Below are 22,845 nucleotides of genomic sequence, written 5' to 3'. Positions count from 1 at the left end.
TGAGTGCTACTGGTATCACACCATGTTTGAAGTTCTGCTTCCTTTCCCTTTGCTTTCATCAAATCACAAAACTCACAGCTACTTTTTCTTCAGTGAATTTAGAACAATATCGGAGCTTTTCAATTCTAAATCCATCGTAAAGCTCAGGTGTGAAACATCTACGTTCAAAATGCTGCAGTTAAATCTATCCATCCATCCATCCATTTTCTGTTCACCCTTGTCCCTAATGGGGTCGGGAGGGTTGCTGGTGCCCATCTCCAGCTACGTTCCGGGCGAGAGGCGGGGTACACCCTGGACAGGTCGCCAGTCTGTCGCAGGGCACAGTTAAATCTACTGGAAGAGAAATAAAAATATAACTCTCTGCTGTCCTCTGCTGGATTTCTACACTTACTACAGAAATATAAAATTTTTTGCCTCAAATTTGATCACACAACATACAGTACATCCAGTGTCTGTAACGTTCGTCAGTGTGACTATGTGAGGGTGAATGTTGCATAAAAAAATCACTTCGAATGTTTTGGCAGAATTCATTTAACTTTTCCTGAAGATTTGACATCCAAAAGCTGATTTAACTGATGTTTCCCAAACCAACATGTTGCTCAGCAAACAATAGGAAATCCTTAAATCAGTATATAAATAAACACATGCACACACACACACACACATTAACAGAGCATCAGCTGCTGTAAATAACTGCTTGGAGAGAGCAGGGTGTGTCTTCTGCCTCCACCACAAAGCCATGCTGGTCAGAGAAAGAAAAAAAAAAAAAAGCCCGGCTGCCATTTTTAGCCCCACCTCATCTGCACGTATGTGTACTACAGTACCCAGCGTATGCCAGTTGCATCGTATTTCTGTGTGCAAAGAGGACGGGTTGGAAATGTAGAACCAGTCGCCATGAAGTGTCTGTTGTGTCCAGCTGCTTCTATTTGCCTTGTGGTTTCCCACATGACCGCAGGAACCGAGGCTTTTCATTACACGGCGGACCCCATCCCAGTATTCAGTGCCAGAAAGCACCATAATTGTTTTTAGTTCCTTTTTACTTCTTCTTTTTGACTCCAGTCGGACACCGTAGTTGATGCCGAGCTCAACGTTTCCTGAATTTCCTAAACTGCTCGATTAAAACATAAAATATTTTGGGCTGAACCTACAAGTTTCAATTTCAAAGCAATTGTAATTTGGAAGTAAAAATCTTGCTATAAAAAGTATCTAAAACTTCTTAGAGACCAAATGGGAGTTCAGAGTAAACAGAGTAAACTTCCCAACTGGAAGAAGCAATGGCAATAGTTTGTGGACGATATTTAAGAGTGAAAAAAGCAATAGGAAGACATTTCTATCATTCACCAGACTTTCTGGTATAAGCGGTTTATTGCGCCAACGCCTGAATAAGACACCAACGTTTCTTTTAATGGCTGACAGATGAATGCTAGCCTCATGGCTGAATTATGAATATATGTCATGTAACTGCTTACATCCGTCGCTGCCATGATTTTTAATGACTTATCGTGTAAACAAACTTATTCACGTGTGATTTTAATTGTGTTTTTCAGTTTATGGAAATAGCACATTTGGGGCATTGTGTTTTTTCAATGTCAGCAGAATACAAAGACATTTGTCTGTATTCTGCACACATTTGCAATGGAAACACAGCTACTTTGCCTACTTTGCTCACTCAGGTGAACAAAGGAGTCATCCAGAGCTGGTGGCATGGCCCCGATTGGGCGACTCCTTTGGATGTGGAGGGCCAGTGCCTCTACTTAGGGTTGAGCTCTTCACCCTATGTTTAAGGCTGACCGTCACTTCTTTCATCACCCCAACAGACTGCAGTTGCACCTGCAAATTAGACCCCCAAATCCATACCTCTGACCTGTTTTTCTCTGGAGAATCACAGCCTCAGACTTTGAAAACAGAAAACCTTCAACCTCAATCATGGTGAATGTGGCTTTCTATAAGCTTAGAGTCAGCGTTGCTGCTGCAGCTGTCAGGGTAATAGGTGACGCAACGCATACAAGTGACATAACGCTTAGCATAATTCATAAATCCCTTTTCCCTGAAGAGAATTGAAAGCCAAGCGTGTACCATCAGTTTCCTAAAGAGATGAGCCAGCAATGTTCTTGAGAACAACTCAACCAAATAATTATCAGGTCCAGGCAAAAGATTCATTTAACTTTTCCTGAAGAATGAATGTTTGATTTGAAGTGCTTTACAAATCAGATATGTACAGATCTTGTACTTATCTCAGATCTGCTAAGTTCAGTCTAATTGTTCACAAGCTCCTCCTTTCCTTTCTGGCTTAGTAATAATAATCACTACTCTAGGGCGCTGTTTTCATGGAACACAGCAAATAATTAGCAAGCTGGGGTTAACAATAGCATAGTCGGGTTAGTCTGAACCAGGAAGACCTTGAATACCTTTTATTCACGGATCATCGTTCAAAGCAAAGAATCCTTTGGCCTCCCTCCAGACACAAGTGATTGGGTTTCCAGTTGGTGGGACAAATATTTACTCTCTTTACCACATTTGATCTGGTGGGCGGATCTGTCGTTCAGTCTTCTCTCATGGCAGGCAGAAAGGTCTGATTTTCAGATCTTTGCAGAGGTAAATAATATCTGTGGATAAGATTGGTTTCTCATATAAGTGTTGGATAATCGCTGATCTCCCAAATATTGAGGAAATGAATCCCTAAAACTTACCATACATACATTTGAGAAGACAACTGCTTCAAAAGAAAAAGTGCTAATTACTTACAAAGGAAATTGCGATTGGAGGTGGTGCACCAGCAATGATCTTCCTGAGTGAAACACACTCAGAATGGAACATATAAAAGTGTTTGAAGTCAGAGCAACATTCTCATAATGTAGTTGTATCAGAAAGTAAAATACAAACACCACTTCCTGTGTATACAATCATTGCTATGTGTGGAAAATAACTGCCAATGTAACTGTGACACCACTTTAAAGTCTTATAAAATGTTTGCAGTTTTATACCGATGCTTTTAGGATCAGAGTTGATTTAAAATGGCAGAAGGCCATTTTGGTCTCTGCTCCTCTCAAATTAGCCGTTAGCTTCAGCCTCTGGGACAATCCAATATGGATTACTACTAAATAAAAACACCAGGAGACTTATGTACTGTGTGACTATTTTACATATTTTAACAAAGCCTGTCAAAAAGTATTCAACTTTAAACTCCCTCAAAAACTGGCCATTTTTTTGTTGCCGTTTGCCCAATTCCTGTATCTGGAACATCTTCCACAGCAGGGGAAACAAAAACACGTACAGTATGTGTTAGGTAAAATGTATATATTATTATTAAATATTTGTTGTTTCATGTAGCTTTATAGTTTTACCTATATAATGTTCTTGTCTTATATGCCTTTATTGTTTTCTTTTATTTCAGCATAAAGAATGTTTCTGTGTTGTTGAATTACTCTGTGTCCTTTCTCAAGAAGGCCTCTGAAGAAAAGCAGAGGCCTTCTTGAGGCTCGACAGGGTTCATCACTCAGCAGAAACGTCTTCTTCCTTGACCTATAAAACTGTCGCCGTGAAGATGTACAACTTGCTCTGTTCTACCCTGTGTTTGGAACCGAATAATCTAGTGCAAGATAATGTGTTTTAGTTAGTGATTGTCATTAGCACTGCAACTAAGTGAAGAAGTGTTTTGCCCCCACCCTTTAGAGTTGCAGTGTTCTCTGTGATAGGGACTCCAAAAGTAACAAAAAGAGAGAAGCAGACAAATGTGTTTTCAGAGCGGTTGGAGATTTGTAACTGGAAACGCATCTCTATCCGTTCTCCTCGCCAGATCAAAAGAATCTAACTCTCTTGTCTCTTCTGTGTTTGTTTAATTTGTCTTTAATAGGTGTCAAACCTGACAGTATGATCAAGTCTTTCGGAGATCTTTGGACTTGAAGTCTTTTATACAGTAACCAAAACCATCAGTGACTTTTTTTATCTGGCTTCCTGTATTCACTGATTTTCACTTCTCTAGAACAAATATAAACAACTGGATCTTGCTTTTCAGCATTTTCTACAGTTTTTCTTCTTCATTCAACTCACTAATAAGAATCTGTAAAAAAAAAAAAAAAAAAGAAAGCAAAAAAAACAAATGTGGCACGAATTGGACAAAAACAATGACCACTTGGTCCAGTGTTCCTGCACTTTTCCAGGCTCGTGTTTAAATGCTTTCTTTGAACATCTGAGTACAGAGTAAATTTATCTAGAACATTCACATTCTGAATGTTTAATAAATCAGTAAAGAAGGTGATGCCGAGGTCGCGTTCCGTTCGTGCAGTCGCCTGAAGCACGTTTCCTCATTATTAATATTTTTGGAAAAGTTAAATAACATCCACTTTAGAATTTATAACACATAGATGTGAAAAACCTGGACTGAGTCATCCTACTACAAATAGTTTTAAACCCACTTTGTGTGCTTTTGATACTTTCAACCTGTCTTTTTTTGTTTCACTCTTAAACCAGACCCAGTTTGAAAACCATGTCAGGTCTGAAACCATCTAAGTTCTAGATGCCGAAACAGTAGGAAAATGGTCCTTGTAAAACAGTTTTAATGAGGGTTTAAATCCGGGTTATCTCACTGAATAAGGCCCTATAAAATCCATTTTGTTCTTTTTAATAGTCTCTTTTTGAACCTAAATCCTTTTTCTTTTTTTCAGTTTTAATGTTCTGAAACACAGAAGTAAGAAAAAAACAGAAAAAAACATTTAAGGGAAATGACATTGTGGTTTCACAAGACCCAATTAAATCAGAAAGACCAATTTGAAAAATGAAGGTCTTGAGAAAGCAACATCAATAAATAGATATTTAGCAGAATGTTCAGTGAACGCCAATCCAGAACCGCGCAGCATTCTGGGGAATATAGTCAGAGGAAAGGCTTTAGCTGCTCAACCTTGAACGGCCAGCTAACCAACGTTGGTACCATCAACTAACTCACTCAATGTTTGGATTCTTAGCAACAAACTGTTGAGTGACTTGTGCAGCAGCAGCCTAAAGTTTCGCCACTGTTCCACAGAACAGCGTGGATAAAACAGGAAAGGTCACACCACATCAGTTTGGAAGTAAAACAAAAGAAAAGAAAAATGATAACCATCAATATCGACTGATATGAAATGCTTACATAGAGATATGTTTTTCACTCATATCGTCCAGGCCTCATCTAACAAATCAAGCTGAAATGTTTTAACTCAATGTTAAAGATATATAACAATGAAAAAGTCACTTTCTCTTTCAAAAACATATTTTGTTTAATAGAAAACAGAAAAAGAAACATTTGTCTATCTTTACGTCCTTCCCACCCGCCCCCTCCCATGCTTATCCAGATGTAGAACAGGAAGGACATTCTGTGTAGGAACCCTGTTCTCTACGGACATTCTCTGACAGTTTGCATACTTTAGCCTTAGCCAGCAGACAGCGCAGCTCCACGGTGACATGTGACTGGAAGACATGAAAACAATCACAGCCCCAACAGCCTGGAGAAATCCAATGAACAGAGGTCAGTGATGTCACTCACAGAGGTGGGACACTTCCTCTAAACTATGGCATTCCCTACTGAGAAGCTGGGTGTGTACTCTGGGACTGAGTGTGTGTGTCGGATATAAACAGAGTTGGCTCGTGTTGCTGCTTAAACGGGTCTGGTTCTCTGCGGCGGTTGCTACAGGCTTCTCCTGTTACTATCACCTTGAGTCAGACTCTAACAGAGAAACACAGAATACTTCCTCCATTCTGATCACACATTTCATGATTACGAAGGTTTGTTCTAATGTCCTAGGTGAGAAGCTGCAATGCCTGGCAAAAAACCCCAGAAGTATTCCTCTTGAAGGTACTATGGTAAGATTAGACCAAAATTGAAGATAATACAACATTCCACTTCCTGTAAGGTGGCTTAGCTTCAGCTAGAGAAGCTAGTCTGATGGATAGACCTACAGTATATGCATGACAGGCTGGACCTAAACCCAGGTCCAGATTACCTGGACCAGCTTATTTGGATCTGGGTTTAGAGGGAAAGAATACCATAAGTACAGTCCTGTCTGTCTGTCTGTCTTATTAAGACGGTTTGGTCGTTGTGGTTGTGGTTGACGTTATTCCTACTTTTTTCTTTGCTCTGCTTGGGTTCCATCTGATGGGACAGCTGATGAGGGACTTTCAGTCCCAGCTCAGTTTCTCTTTCTCTTTCTCCCTTTCAAAACACTGGAACTGACCGATGGTATACTTTCTGTTTGCCCAAACAGATGATTAACTTAGTTTTTTTTTATCATCAAGAAAGTCTACAAAGTCACAGACAAATGACATACTGTGTTTTACACACCTTGATACCGTTTTTCTGTTTGAGCTTAAAATATTGTTGGATTATTTTGGAACCTCTGCAGCCCTTGGTAGAGAATATCTAAAACATTCAAAAATGCATCTTGAGTGGATTAATCACCTTAGTGCATACTACTTGACACGCTAGCATTTGTAAAGCAGCCAATCCAGAGTCACCATTTATTTTTCCTGGAGCTGATTGGCTGTACTCCAAGAGCAGATCGCGGATGTTAGCTTCTGTGGTAGTGCCAAGACTGTTTCCATTGTGTGGATTAATGGATGTTTTGGTACATTTGTTGTTTTAACTATTAAAATAGGCAGAACAAGCTTTTTTTTTTAGAGGGGTCTTAAATATTTGCTGACAACTGTGGTCGCTAGTGCTGCAAAAACCAGGGAATGAGTGTATTCTGCAGTAAACAACCTAACAAGGATCAGATGAACTTCAGATACCTTCTTGCCTTAGCAATGGTTACCTCCAAAGAAAAGTGTGCATCCATCATCTATTTGGAAGGAAATACAGCAGTGTGATGAGTTAGTGCTTCCTAACTCATCACACTGTGAAGGAGAGATGTTTGGTTACAGCGAAGATGCCTCAGAATGTCCAGATCTTTCAATTTCAGTCAAGGAATTGAAAACATTGGCAGAAATCTCAGGGTTAACCTCAACTTCAGGCCCAAAGTCACTTAGGTTTCATTTTAAAATGTTAGCAACTTCTCTCAAACAGCGCCTTGAGGTTGCCTCTCATTCCACCTGATGAACATCTCTACTACATCTAGTTTTCTACAGCATGGACGGCCAGGGGAAGATTAAAACAATCAAAACAAGTTCATGTCATGCAAGTGACAGAAGCAGATCAGTGTTGTTGGTGTCAACTTGCTTTCATGAGGAGGAGTGGAATCGTGCTCTGAGATTTAAATGCTCCTGATTCTTTCACTACTGTCGTCAATGATATTCAAATCATACATTGTTTTTTTATTGATTCTTAATCACTACATGAGGCTTACATACTGTATGTCCTCAGTGTGTTTGTGCACTCTGCACTGACCTAACACAGATGCTGTCAGTAAACTTCCACTGAAACCACAAACAGGGGTTTCATGGTGTCCTGACACACACTTGCATAAATCCAACATACCATATTTAAACTGATTGAAAATGATAAAATCATTTTTTGAAATTTGAAATTTGTACTTCAGGCGTTTTATTCAAATGATCCTGGCACACCGGCCAAGTGAAGCGAGACCACGCCTAGGCCTTCGGCACATTCCCAGTCTGGGAATTTCACTGGTTAAAGAAGAAAAAAAACTGAAATTCTCAACAGGAAGGGGGGTTTACCAGTTGATAAACTGGTAACTCCAGCTGCATGGCAGCAGTGGAAGGGACATCATCTTGTTCAACGCAGTCATTCATTCATCTTAACACTGAATAGCAAGGTTTCTTGCTTTCTCAAATAAAGGTAACACAATTCTTTGATCATCTGCATGCATACTCATGTAAACATTGCAGGTCTTCCTCAGCGATGACTATCAAGTGACACATTTTATCACAGCTCATTTCCTCATTTACAAGATGAACAGTGTGCATATTCCCAGACACACCCAACGCCGACACACACGTGTGCATACACGCCCACACACACGCACCCACACACCCAGGTGTTTGTGTAAGAGGATGGTGGCATGTCCTCCATCAGGCTCTGCGGCCACCAGGAATAAGACGAGTGTAGAGATGCTGATGACAGAGCTGGTGGCCACTGAGCGAAGCTGGTTTAGGACTGACTACTAACACACACTGGTCTTAGATTTTACTTCTATATGGAAACAATTAAAAAAAAACCTTCTTTAATGTAAAACTGTTCGAATCCCCAATAAATAGCATATTAGTATAATGGAACCTGAGTCAAGTTGCCTCCCCACCTTCTCCATTTTAATTAACATTGGTGTCAAACATGCGCAATGTTTGTGCAGCAAAAAATAAATAAAAAAATTGTGCTGCTATTATTTTGAAGATGTTAATAAATGCTTCCAGAGGTCATCAAAGGTCATCCTTCCCCCCACTGCCAGATGTAAAATTTGTTTCTGCACAAACGTAGCAGAAACGTTTGACACCACATGTCGATTGATTTTGTAAATGCGGAGGGGTTGGTTGACCCTTGATGGGCTCTGGAAACATTTAATATCTTTAAAATGACAGTGGTACAAACGTAGCACAAACATTTGACACCAATTGTGTTTAATCTGAGGGAGGTGGACGGGGAAACTTCACTGTAGTCGTAGTGCCACCCTGATGTATTTTTCTTATGATCCTTCATACAATTAGAATTTGAGGATTTTTGAAGTGAGGTTCTCCTAACAGGTTGAAAACAATTAATATTTTACAGAAGCTAACTCTCTTTGCATCTTTCTTAAGCATAAATCCATATTAGTCAGTCAATTAAGCAGACTAAGTCCAGTCTCAAAAAGGTCTTAATGGGGTTTTTTTTATTCTATAAATCTTTAACCACAATAAAATAAATCAACGCAGAAAATGATGCATCACCAATTATCTTCCTTTACAAAATCTTTCGAGTTTGATATAAAAGCAAAAGGTCCTGAAAAGCTGAAATATTACAGCAGTTGAGGTGATTAACTCATCCTTTGTCTGTTTTACTTTTCAGTCTGGTGGCGTTTCTGACTGGGAACAGAAACACTTCACATTTTCTGTACTCAGCACGTGCTTCATACAGGAAGATTAATGGTGGCACACCACCTCCAGCATCAATTTTCTCTACAAATAATCACTGGCTTCTTTGTAATTAACCATGTAATGCAAATACAAGAATGATTTCAGGTTGATGAAATAGTGTTTCTGTAAACCCCTAAGAACATTTTGAAACTGGAGTGATTTTAACAGGACAATTCAAGCCTGAGAAGCCACACGGAGACGGTTGGACGTGTTCAGACGAGAGGATGATGCTGAGGCTGGAGCCACCAGGACAAGAGCTCCAGCAGCATCACCTGCTTAAACTAACTCCCTTCTTTTCTGCAAGTACAAACTTGATGTCTTTTTTTCCGATTCAACCCACATGTCTGGTTTCTCTGCCATAAACCATTGAATCGTTTGTTTACAAAGCCTTAACTCCTCCACATGTTAGTAAGAATAAATAAGCACCACCGCATAAATCCGCTGAGTCACAGATGATTCAATGACACTGTGCTCCCTGTTACATTAGGGCTGATGTCAGACACTAAAAGGCCAAAAAGAGGAAGTTAACTAATGTGGCCATCATGCCGTAGGGTCAGTTTGTGACATTGCTCCCAAAAACACACTAAACTAGGGCTACAACTAATCATTATATTAGTAATCGATTATTCTAATGATTAAGCAATCAATCATTAGCTTAATTCAACAGATTCAAAATCTGTTGAATTTGCACATTCAACAGATTTTACTGTTGAATGTGTGTAGAATGTTTTCAGCCTTTTTAAATACAATATTGGAAATCCTTTTTTAAATACAAAAATAAACATGCAACAATGTAACACAGCATTCCTTTAATTAGTTTGAACCAGCTGAAACTTTTTGAATTTTGGGAATTACATATTTAAAGGTGTATTTATTTTTAAACTAAAGATACGTTTATATCTTGTATTGTTTGGATTGATTACTGCTCTGAGCATGTTTTTCAGCAAATTACCTTGTTTGGAATCTAAATACTCCAGCTAACGATTGATCGATTTCTAAATTAGTTGATTATTTCAATAATCGATTCATCACGATTAATCCGATCAATCATTTCAACCATTCCTGCCAGTCGCATCCAACACTGTGGTAATTTGAAGAAAAGAGCACAGAGTCCAGATGAGTGTGTGTAATCAGACTTTTGCTAGAGTGTAATTAAAGATGCTGATGAGTGTGTCAAAGAGGAAGTACCACTGGGTTTGCTTTGCATGGAAACAGGTTGCTTTATTAGAATGAGGGAGCACAACTCTGTTAACCTCTCCCTATATATAAATAATGCAGCAGTCATGTGGGCCTGTGAGGGGTTTCCCGTGTAACCAGCAGCTCCATGGGAAACCCCTGGAGCGCAGTAGGATGGATGTGACTGGAACGCAGAGCTCTGCTTCCCTAATCAGGTGATGTAAAATCAGGACGACCTCTAAAACTTATCAGCAAACCAACAGGAGAGGAGAACAATGGGCTACTGTGTAATCTTCTGATTGGGGACAAAAAAAGGTTGCATTCAGGTGAAATGAGAGCAGTACATAAGTATAGTAGGGGAAAGAATTATGGATTTTTTTTTTAATGAGGTGGTTCAATAGATTTTTCTAAATCAAGGTGTCCAAAGTCCAAATTTGGCCCTCCAGAAAATTCTGCTGATGCAGATAGAGACGTTTTGTAGTTTGTTTTTTTAAAATATCAGTTTAACAATAAAAATTGCATGTCGACTTTAATTGAAAATGTTTGGTACAATCCAAAACGTTTTGTTTTTTTTATTAGCAATGTGTTTCGGCTTTTATTTTAATTTCTAAGTAAGTAGTGCTGCAAACATCCAGCGATTTTTTTTTTACACAAAAATAAACTGGAGTACATCCACCCATTAAATATGACAAACATATAGCATAGGCTTTTGAAGATACTTCTGGTTCTTGTTACTGGGAATAAACGTAACATTTTTCAAGACAACAAAATAGAAAATATTTGACTTCATAAGTTAGTAAACGGTACACCTTTTCTTTTATCAAGACAACAATCTGAGAGTTCCTACAATAATTTGCTTGTCATATTGTGTTATCGAGATTTTAAAATAAAGTCAGAGGAAGAACAGAGCCGCAAAAAGCTGATAAGAAATTTAAAAAATACAGTTTGTATGTTCAAAGAGAGGTTGAGACATCTCAGCAATTATTGAGGCATCAGAGCACGCTCCTGCTCGCGTGAACACGGTCCAACTGGCCCGAGAAGCAAGCGAGTACGAGACTGTTAAGGGACGGCTTGATGCTCACTTCGTAGCCCGCCGGAATGTTATATTGGAGTGGCCGAAATTCAATCAGCACCAACAGGAGACGAGTCCATTGACGGCTTTCACACCGCGTTACACTGTGTGGCTGAATACTGTGGATACGGGACTTTGCATGATGAGATGGTGCAGGACAGATTCGTCGTGGGTCTGAGAGATAAAAGACTAAAGACTTGTAGTAACAGAGGGTAGGATGTAACAGAATTACTCAAGCCTCTCAGGACTTGAAGTTTTATAATTCAGCACATGCTGGAGCCCATTAGAGGTTGAGAGAGACAGGTGGTGTTGCCCATACGCCACACCGTGCCTCTCTCTCTCTCACCCTCACACACCCCCACACACACTGAACATCAACATGAATGGACTCCCTGTAAGTCCTTGTTTTCTCGCCTACACACACACTGAGCATTTCTTTGCCCTATTGTTGCAAATGTGAGGCTTTACACATTGCGATGGAATGCAAAGCAGCACGGAAACACACTCGCATACACACACACACACACACACGCCCACACCGACGCTGAGGTCAAACTCTAATCCCAAAACAGACAGTAGTGGACACACTCTCATGGTGAACGCAGCAGACTGGTCGGCCACAACAACACCAAATTCCATATGAACAAAATATTTGAAGTTGAAAAACCACACAGCCATGATACATGAACACTTCGCCCTTCAGTGTGATAAATGACTAAATGGGTTCTAGCTAAAGGGCATGCATTATACATGATGCAAAGAGCAGTGATTGATTAGGAGGAGACTGCTTTTAGAGCTAATGCTAATAGAGATCTTCAACCAGGTGGATCTGCATTAGCGAACCAAAGTCTCAGCCTTTGTAAAATTCCCCTAAAAGTCATTTGATCGTTGTTTTTTTTAGAAGATATAAGATTCAACTGACAGATATGAATCCAAAGGCTTCGCAAGATTATGTTTCCAGTGAATGTGAGGGAATTAAAAAGGCAAAGCATGCCTTACAAAGGACTGAGCGATAACAGAGAGCTAACGGTGGAAGGTTCACTCCCTTCAGTCTTGCGCTTATCACAGACATGTCTGAACTGTGACTGACTCCTCCACCCTCTCCTCCTCTTACTCCTCCTCAGAGCAGACATTTTTAGCCTGCAAACAACCAGAATGGATTTTTTTATTAAATAACTAAATTTTCTAAAAAGACATAAAACTATGGATAGTAAACCCCTTAAGCTAACTTTATACCAACAGAAATGCCACGCATTTCAACTATGAACACTTTATTCATACTGAAAAGAGAAGGCTCTCTGGTAGCAGTCAGTCTTTCAATGAATCTGAAGAAGCCTCTAACTGAAGATTGTTGCTCTGCTAATCCACCTCGCTTGCTTTTGACGCTCCTTAAATCTATCTGGCCGTACGGTTTAGAAAGTTATTTGAGCGTATTTTTTATTTGAGCTTTGGGGATGCTAATCATGTGCTGCTAATACAAAAACGACAACAAAAAACCTTGTTGCCATGGTTTCACTTCCTAACAACTGTCTGGTATGAAAGCGGCAGGAGCATACGTCCTTCTAGCTGCACAGGATCTAAAACCAGATGACATAACAATATCAACATACATATGAATTAAAGTCTTCAAAAAGAACAAATCCAAACAGAGATCCTCCCACAAGGATTGTGCAGCCATTAGATCTGGCTTCCATTAGTTTCTAAATCTGTCAATGACATCATGCTACCAATAAAAAAGACCACAGCTCTGACAAAGATGTGCACACTCTACTGCTGAAGGGTGCATTTGATTTATTAATTGGGGACATTGGTGAACTGTGGTGTGTAAATTGTTCATAACGACCATCAGCCTCATCATAAAGACCACATTTATGTTTGCAAAACAAAACTCCGTCAGGAAAAGCTTTAGACACTTCTGCTTCCTCAAAACAAAATTTCTATTTGATTCATTCAGAAATTGGACTATTTCTACAAGTTTCCCCTGAACACAACAGCAGATTTCTGCTTTCGTACAGTAACTATTCTACCTTACTCGTTTTCAAATCAGCTGTTTGCATTTTTAAGTGAACAGTCTGAAGGGGATAAATGTTCGTGAGTTCTAAAAAAGGAGAAAGATTTGAAGTCATAGGAGAAACGCAGGTTTCAGCAGAGACTTGTTATAGGTAGACTAACTGCAGGATGTTAATGTCAATCATAAAAGAAATTGGATAAATGACCCCCTACAGTTCACAGAGTTTTCTTTGGAACATCATTGGAAACTATTCATGCAAAGTTTGCCTATTATGCTGTACGAAAAAATAATCTATCTAAAATATTCAAAGAAAACGCAGCTTATGAAGCTGAAATACCTTGGTGTATGTAATGCTACTTAACACAATATTGCAAAGCAGCCAATCCAGGAGTGCCATTTTTTTTTCCTTGGCACTTATTGGCTGTATTCCAAAGAGTTGAGACGTGAGATACCCTCTGCAGCAGTGGTTCCACTGTATAGGACATCAAGGTATATGAGGTATTTAAAATATAAAAATAAGCACTTCCAGGTGTTTTTAAGTGGGTTTATCAAGTATTTGTGGATTTTGGCTACTCGCGAGCAGATGTGAGAATTTTTATTTTTTATATATATATATATATGATCTGTCCATTGATGTTTAAAGCATCCATAAGCATACCTATACATCCCTGTGTGTGATGTCCAGCTGCCTGTCCTGTTGTGTAATTCCCTGCAGGCTGATTGGCAGCAGTAAAGCCTGGCTGCTGCCACACGGGTCCAGCTGCTGCTGCTGCCGCCACAGGGGATTAGAGCGGATGGTTCACTCTGTACCGACCCATCCTTCCTCTCTGCATCCCTCCATCATTTCATTCACAATCACAATTCAATCAGCTGCCGACATGAAATCTCACCCCCAACTCCTCCCATCCACCTAATGCAAACACATAAAGTGTTTACCCACGCACATGAAGGAGAGGGTCAGCCATATTCAGAGAACTGACCAAATGATGTACGTTGCTTCATAGGCACCAAACTTAAAGGCAGTCCTTAGCAGGGGTGTCAAAGTAACTGATATCTTGATATAATAGATACTAGAAAAATTAATTATTCAAAGACACTTATTCATGTCAAAATCGTTACAAACAGACCATTCACTAGAAATGGGTCAGACAACACCGATGCGTTAGCCCCATATCCGTCAAGTTTTCCATTTTGGCCGAGAAACTACCATTTTTTACCCCTCTTTTCCTCTGTGCTCCCATATTATTATTTTCCCTTAAATATCCTGTACTGTGCCACCCGCTCTCAGGTTAGCTCTATTGCTCTCTCCCTCCCCGCTCTTAAGGTAGTATATACCCTCTCTTACGTTAGCACCCCACCACCTTTTATGTCTCAAGCAGAATTGCACAGGCAGGCAATGGCCTCCTAATAAAGGAGGTTAAATATTGTCCTATTGTAATCAATAGTTTTATTTTTAACTAGAAACTAGAAAGAACCTCTGCCTTCAAAAAAAATTATATTTTTCTTTCTATTTTCAGTTTTTTAAATCTTTGTTTTGTAACAACCTTACTCCTGACATTAATAGATTACTTTATTTCAGGTTTCACACTCGTCCCCAAATAAAAAGTGTAAGCTTATGTTTGTCAGTCAATATGAGTGTCAAAGGTCAGACGGTCTGTCAGAAGGTAAAGAGACGCCACACATCAGATAATGGTCGTGTTTGTCAAAGTGGGGGATTCTCCAAGCAACCGCTCCTCTAATTGTGTATTCAACATCTTACGGCTTCCAGCCTGACGACAGGATCAGTAGTGATCAACTATTGGCTGAAAGCACAGAAGTGAAACCAGACCAAGTGATTAGTGAACCTTGTCTCCTTCGTGAAGAAAATGAGGGCAGCATGTCTTTCTGTCGCCTTTAAAATGTTCAAAAACTTGCTGAAACCTTTATTTGAGCTCTGTTATGAAAATGTCTATGGTCATTTTTGTGTAAAACTGTTAAAACAGAAAAACAGTACCAGAGCCACCTAATACAGGCTGTAATTAGATCAGCTCCCTTCACAGCTGATTGTAAGGGACATAGTGAGAAACCAAACTCTTCTCCTCCCCAATCTATCGACATGGACTGAACCAACACGCGGTCCACTACGCAGCTCCGACAGGGAAACCACACACTAAACGCTTTAAATACCGGTTGTATAAAGCTTCTCTATGGAAAGTTGAGTGGAAGGAAAGAAAGTTGACACACAAACTAATCCGGGATATGGTTAACAACTGTTGAACTTCTTGTTCTAACCCACGACTGAATCATTTTCTATACTCCTGTGCTATTTCTGTGTTATGAACTTGTCACTGGAGAAACACACAGAAATACTAAAAACAGAAACATTGACAATTTTAACAGTTAAATATCAACCAAATGTAACAAACAAACAGAATCATCTCAGCACATTTTATTGATAATCTTGTTTCGGTATAAAAGAAAAAAAAATACAGCTTCATATTTTAGCTAGCTTGATGTAAACAGTGAAATTTCTCCTGCTGTTTCAGTGTCACTCCAAAGATCCCAGTAATAGAACATGAGCGCCCACACCGGAGCTATTTGCCACATCGTTGCTGCATGCTGATCAGCTCCGATCAGATAGGCCGTTCCTGAGCCGAGCTCCGGTCCACACGGCCGCTCTAATTAAATGACAGTCAAACAGCTCCGATCAAACTGGACCCAGTTTATCACCAGTGATAAGACTGAGAAGTCTGGACAGATAACAGACCCGCTGTGGGCTTCCTGAAATCCAAAAGTTGTTTTTGAGCACCCAATTTATTGTCCAAATACTGATCGTTTAACAGGACACTTATAAGTGCATAATAATACCTTGTAACTAGAGCTGCACCGATTGCAGTTTACTGCATGACATCGGCGATCAGTCAGAAAGCTTCAATCAGTGCAGCCTTACTAATATCTAAACGAGCACACTGAGGAACAACTGAGCAACAAACAAACAGGTTTTATCTGCTTTAGGTTTCTGAGTCGTAGCGATTCTGATTCTGCTGATTCAGTGAGGAGGAGAGCAGTCCTTGTCAGACTGAGCTGCCCTCTGAGAAACTAATCAATGGTGGATTTCCTGAGCTTCCCAGTTCCTAGACAGAGAACGGGAGGAAACCTCCTGCTGTCCTTGAAGGGAGCATCCTGCTGCGGCGATCCTGAAAGCAGCATGAACCTGCAGACGACAGGAAGCCTGCGACCTTAAGGAGGGTGGGGTTACTTCAGGTCAGTACATTGACATTCCACAGCTGGGGAACAATTCAGAATCTCTCTAAAGTAACTCTGGGAACCTTATTATTTGTTTAAATACTTCCTCACTAGACTCCCTTTCCTACCAGTCTTACTTCCCTCCTGAAGACTCAGTTTTATGAACCTGACAACTAGTTGCTGTGCTCCAGAAAATATTTTCATTCAGAAGTCTCATGATGAAACATTTATCTAACTTATACGGTTACTTTATTTTTCCGGCCTGATCAGGACCAGATGACGTTGGATTTTCTTTTGATGCGATAAATTATAAAAGCGGGAACACACGTCAGACGAAGACCAACAAATTTTATCCAAAGACGTGATGTCGTCTGTATCTTAACATCCTTCCCTTTAAAGCTTTTTTTCATTTATTTCTCTGGACTTTCTGGAAGAGAACACCAAGTCCGCCCTGGGCTGCTTACTAAAAAATAGATTCAAAAAAAAAATTATAAATCCACCGAAAGCAGGAAGTAGATGGAAATACAGTTGCTACAATGATGTAAGTCTGATTTGAACAAACTGATTTTTTTATGTCACACACTGAGTCCTAAACCCAAGTAAAACTTTAACTAAGATTTGGCGGGGGGGTCAAATGTCAGTTGCTGCTTTGATTCCAGTGAGTAACACAGTTACAGAGCTGAGTCCACTCAGTTTCACTCTGAACTCTTTTCTTTGAACGCTTTCTGTGTGGATTTTTTATCCATTTCTGGACTTCTCTTATTTTACGACATCTAAAAAGCTGCCAGTTCTTCGGTACGGGAGGCTGAGTGTGTGAACACAAGCCAGAGAGCTTCTCAGGCATTAGGAAACCAGTTCACCATGACAACGAGCCGCGACAAGCCCACAGCCTCATTACTCCCAAACACAAAGGCTAGCACTAAGGCTAATTTGTCCCATTAAGGATGAGCCATTCATCTCTGCAGGGAAAGGCGCTGGCACACGTGCGCGCAGGTGTTGCCGTGGTGACACCTGCGGACTGAATGCAGGTGAACTGGTTCTCCTGATCTGGTTTAGCTTCACACAATGGTTGAGATTCTAAGAATTTCCCAAATTTTTTTTACTTTTTTTATCCACATCTGTTTTGGATCCAAATTTACCGATAAGTCACTAGGCAAAGAAGCGACCTTTGACCGGTGCGTATATTTTTGCCTTTATTTATGGCTTGCAAAAAGAATCATCAAACTCCTGTCCTGTTTGAAGATTAACTCGATTTGGGGTGGATGTAGGCGTGTTGGGCCTTATCGGGAGGCTTTATGCAAAGGCAGGCTTGCTTTAATTAGGACACTGACAGGAAAACTTTGGAGTCTGGTTTTGCATGTTGCATTGGTCATGGCCAAGCAGAGCAGTTTTCACAGAAGCCAAAATAATAACCGCAGTAGGCGTTCGGTTGGTGTTGGCAGCAGAGTGAGTCGGGAACGTTGACTCATAAACGTATAGAGTCAAACAGCAGCAAAAAATAAATAAAATAAAAACTGAATTCTTCTGTAAATATCCCACATGACTGGTGGATTCTGTTAAAAGTATCCAAACCAGTTGAATTGGGTTGGATTTTATCCCATTTAAGTGAAGTTTATTAGGATTGGACGAAGATTTTCCAACATGAACCAGGGTAGAAACTGAAGCGGAGTTGAAAGAATCCTTGATTTCCAACATTTTTTTTACAGAATATTTTCATCGGCCTGCATCCCAAAGCGTCCCCATATCATGATGCCTCCAACACCATGTGCTACTGAGACCAATATAACATGTTGTATAGATTCATCACGAGTTAAATATTTCAAGCTTTTATCTTATTGTCAATGTATTGTCATTTTGATGGTTTGTTGTTTTTTTTAAATAATGAAAGAAAATCAGTGTCTCAGACAATTAGAAGTAAAAATGTTCAATATTTGGTCCGCAAGGTGACACACTAATTGGCTCATTCACTGAAAAATACTTCCAGCTCCACTCAAAATAAAAAGTTAGACGGAAAGAGAAAGTGTGGTAGGAAAAACAGCAGCTTAAGCAGGGAGAATCATCAAGTTAAATCCATTCAGAACTTTAGTGGAGCTTCACAAGGACTCAGAACATCAAGAGCTACTTTGGCCCAGGTGAATCCTACAAAAACTTCAAGGGGTGTGAATATTTTTTTTAAAGTGCTATACATACAAACGATGCATCTGAATATTTTCCAGGAATTTTCTCAACTTCCCAAAAGGTAAAGTCCTGATCTTTCCAATTCAACATGAAAACTTTGACCCTGGGTTTTGCTGCTGCCGCTGCTTGTTTTCACCACATCAAAAACATCTTCAGCATTCATCAACGGCAGTACAATCCTGATACTGATGTGCATACTTTTCAAAATGGGAGCAATGACAACCAGGTTTAATACAAGCTGCTTCATTTCCACTTTCAGTTTGGATTTCATACAAACACTGTGCTGCTGCTGTTCACTGGTAACTCTGGGGTTTGTCACCAACGGAAGCCTGGCCAGGCCTAAAAACCTGATTGCTGCGGTGGAGTTGCATTAGTGCGAGCATCAAAGTGATTTAGGGATGTGACTGGACCGGGTCCATAATGAATTCCCAGCCTCACATCAGTCCCACCTCTTATTTCCTCTGCTGTAATCTGGCTGCTGGAGGATTGGGGGAGTAATCTGGACAGCAGGGAGGGAGGGAGGGCAATCCTCTCTGCTGTAATTCCTCTTTAGATCAATTCCTTTAGATGAGTGCAGCGGTGCCGTCCTACAGGTGGAAACTGGCCAGTTTTAAGCTGGGCAGAACTAAGGTCTAACAGCTAGATAACTAGCAAAATAAAGAGAAACCATGAGGCTAAGAGAAATGAAGTTACAATGGCTTTTTGAATTTCTTTTTATGTCTAAACAATGAGAAAACATTTTTGATCCACCCTTTCCATGTTTTTATGTTTGGCTGACTTGCCGTAGTTCCCTTTCCACACAGTAGGAGTCACCACTGATTAGAGATTACCACTCCACGCAGAAGAAGACTATTACAGGAGTTCAATCAAAAGAAAGCATCTTTCATCAGAATGAACTGAAATTTACCCATTCCCACATGTGAAAGCTGACTCATGTAGGCCTCGCCCACAGTAGAACATTTTTTTCCAAAACGTTTTCAAGACCACTCGTGTCCACATTGGGGCGTTTCCATAAATATTTTAATCAACACAGAAATGCAATTTGGCCCAAAATGTTTGTTTTTTTAACTCCTCCCCCAGAGCTGCAAGTGGCGCCAAACATGGAGTGTAGAACACGCACATAAAATGACCACATGAGGTTGGCGGTAAACACAACGGACAAAAAAGAATGGTGAACAAAGACAAAGGTGCAAAGTCAACCTTCTTCATGTCATGTTGGACTAAAGAGGTTCTGTATCGCAAATACGAACATGTAATCCGCCATTGTTGTTTTAATGGATCAGACGTACAACACGTCTGATGCATTTGGGCTTATAGACTAGTAGACAGCATTTCTCACTACATGGACACATGAGAAATTCTTTTTCATGTTTTGGACATATTTATTTATGCATTCAGTTAATGCCAACATCTTAAAACCCCTAAATTGACACACGTGTGAAAAGGACAATACATAAACTTATTTATTCTACATCAATCACAGATGTTTTGAAACAGTTTTTGATTTGTGAAATCTCTACTCTGTAAGTGGGAAAGTTTTCTAAAAGAAATATTAATGGAATATTGATAACACTCATTATAAAACACATTCTTTCTACTTAGTAAAATGTCAATAATTAGCGTAATAAAACGAGTTTCTATTGCTCTGTTTGTGGAGTAGATATGTACATGGTGAACTGAAGGAGGAGGAGCTTGCCCACGGCGCCATTCATGCAGGAACCGCTACTGGTGTGGCACAAAAAGCTGCCAATGATTACAGTTCAGACAATAGTGAACGCATCTCTTCAGACACCACAGCACAAACTACTGAACGCACGTGGAACTGCTGTATCTGTTCAGCAATGCTACATCACACATACTTTTACTTTTTATGTCAGAATTCCTCCTCACAGACTGTAAAGAATCGACTGGTTTTACAGACTAGCTACTAACTTGCACAACTTTGCTTCGTACTCTAACTTCACGTTGCCGCTTCCACTGAAGTCGGGAATTTCGGCCAACGTGCCTATCTCCTATCCAGAGAGGGAGGAAGAAAAACCGTGAAGACCTTATCAGAAGCGACACTTTTACAAAAAGTCACCTAGCTAGGCGGGGCTCGCCCTCTGCTTCAGCATCTTTGTTCAGGGCCTGTCAGAAAGTAAAAGTTTCCGTGCAGCACCCGAACGCAGCACTAACCTACACCCATCCACAGTCCCTGTGATGCACGCTGTGAGATCACACAGCCCCAAATCACCGTCATTTCACTGCTGCTAACAGCCCAGCTGTCCGCGCGAGGCCTTCGCACTCCGCGCGAACGGCGCCTGCTCACAGGCACGAGGAGAAAAGACTAGTTTGTATATTTGAGTCGGACTCACCGTTACTTGTCTGTTTTCTGACAGCTTTGTTAGGAAGTCTCCAAGCGTCGCTGTCACAGCTAACGATCCGCCCACCCCGGAGAGCGCACACATACTGCAGGCCCGCAGACTCAGCCCGCCCCGCCCCAGAAACGCTACGCCTCCAATCACAAACCCCGTACACTGACTGGCTCCGGTTTCATCCAATCACTTCCCAATTCAAGTCTGAGTGACCACACTGCTGTCCAGCCACAGCTCTTGAGTCCGAGGTCATTTCTTCCTTCTTGCCAAATGGACTTTTGACAGACACCGTGCGCGGACAATGAAGAACTTTGACTCCTTCTACGGCACGGTGCCGGTCCAATCGCCGGGAGGAACGCCTTTGGAAGCGGCCGCTGCCCAAGAACACGCCCTAAGCCCGCCTTGACACAGGAATGTCAACCGGGTTGAAGGGAATTACATCTAGCGCAGTAAACAGAGACAATATTGTACCTCACTGCTGAATGGCGGAAACTTAAAGGCCATGAAACCAAGTTATTTGTTTCATGGAGCAAAGCATCAAATAAAACCAGCGGAGTTTCTCTTTTTATTATATGGATTAAATGCAGGCACTTCTGTATTATTGTAGACATCAAGTCTGAGGTTAACTGAAAATGTGTCTGGCTATTTCTCATGTCAATGCTGCCAAAGTTCTGATACTTCAATAAAGACATAAAAGTTGGAGAAAGTGAAGAAGATTGGCCAAATTTAAAGTGATTCTATACCGACATCTAGTGGTGAGAATGGTAAACATCAGTATTTCAGGATGAGACAGCATATTTCACTAATGTCTATGGTAGTTGGCTCATCTAATAGATCTGAATGGCCGAGTTAAAATGTAACGAAACAACTTCAAGAATTAAGTAGCAGCAGGGAGACATTTTTATAGCTCAGCGTCACAATATGATGTTGATTAATCATGAGTTGATAATTTTTTTTTTGCTTTTTGTTTGGTAATCTGTGACATTACATTTTGTTTGACAGACACTCGGAGGGATAAATACCCAAAAACAAGAAATTTGCAAAGCGGAAATGCTTTTTCGCGCCACTTGTGTGAATTAATAAAATGGGGCTTTTTACATTGCAAAATAGTTTTAGTAAACTTTTCTTTTTCATGTCACTGCCTCTCAAATTTTTTAGTTTGCAACCAGATTTGTAGTTTTCCTGTGACAGATCTTACGCCTCATATGGTAAACCTTTACCGTAGAATCAAGGCAAAACATTGACACTTCCTAAGTTACTGTAGAGCTAGTCACCATTTGAAAGGATGGCCATAGTTTTCATTTGAACAGAAAGGGTTTTGTTTAGAGGATTTCACTGCTGAGAGCTGAAGAAATTGACAGATCAACAGATCAAGGATTATGTTTAAGTTTGTCTACTGAAAAAAAAACCTAGGATTACTCATTTTTTTAATAGACAAAGTACTATTTGTCCAGATTAAGAAGGACTCTTCTAGTATTTTGTTTCCAGATTTCTAGATTCGGAAACAAAATACAGTACAGAGTTCTGTATGAAACCAAACAGTCAGCCTTCTATGTCTGATCATCTTTTTCAATGAGTTTAACATAACCAGGCAGAAACATTATCAACAAAAGCATCAATTTATGAAGGGGTATAAATTAAGTTGGTGCTACTGTGCAGTCCTTTGATACTATGAAAAAAGTGGAACCAATTTTTTTAAGAGTGTTACAGAATTGTCTGACTAACCTCTAATTAAATTTTCTCCAAGGGGCAAAGCAATCGATTAGATTTAACCGAAAGATTATAGTTGTTAAACA

The 22,845-nt window shown here is 40.1% G+C and overlaps 1 protein-coding gene across 9 annotated transcripts in view; it reads right to left on the bottom strand.

The window, feature by feature from the left end:
- LOC114136733 (microtubule-associated protein 4) overlaps positions 1–21,375 on the bottom strand; it is a 102,740-nt gene extending 81,365 nt beyond the window's left edge. For 5 of the 9 annotated variants that reach the window (XM_028004947.1, XM_028004949.1, XM_028004951.1 and 2 more), the window contains exon 1: positions 21,050–21,373. The gene's annotated coding sequence lies outside the window, so the exon portion shown is untranslated. Of the gene's footprint in view, positions 1–21,049 lie in introns of all 9 variants that reach the window. The other 4 variants (XM_028004948.1, XM_028004955.1, XM_028004956.1 and 1 more) reach the window with 3 other exon arrangements.
- Between the last annotated feature and the right edge of the window lie 1,470 nt (positions 21,376–22,845).

This window comes from Xiphophorus couchianus, chromosome 21, assembly GCF_001444195.1.
Source record: "Xiphophorus couchianus chromosome 21, X_couchianus-1.0, whole genome shotgun sequence".
NCBI lineage: Eukaryota > Metazoa > Chordata > Actinopteri > Cyprinodontiformes > Poeciliidae > Xiphophorus > Xiphophorus couchianus.
The sequence above is the reverse complement of the archived record's forward strand: the minus strand, read 5'-3'. Positions and strand labels throughout refer to the sequence as shown.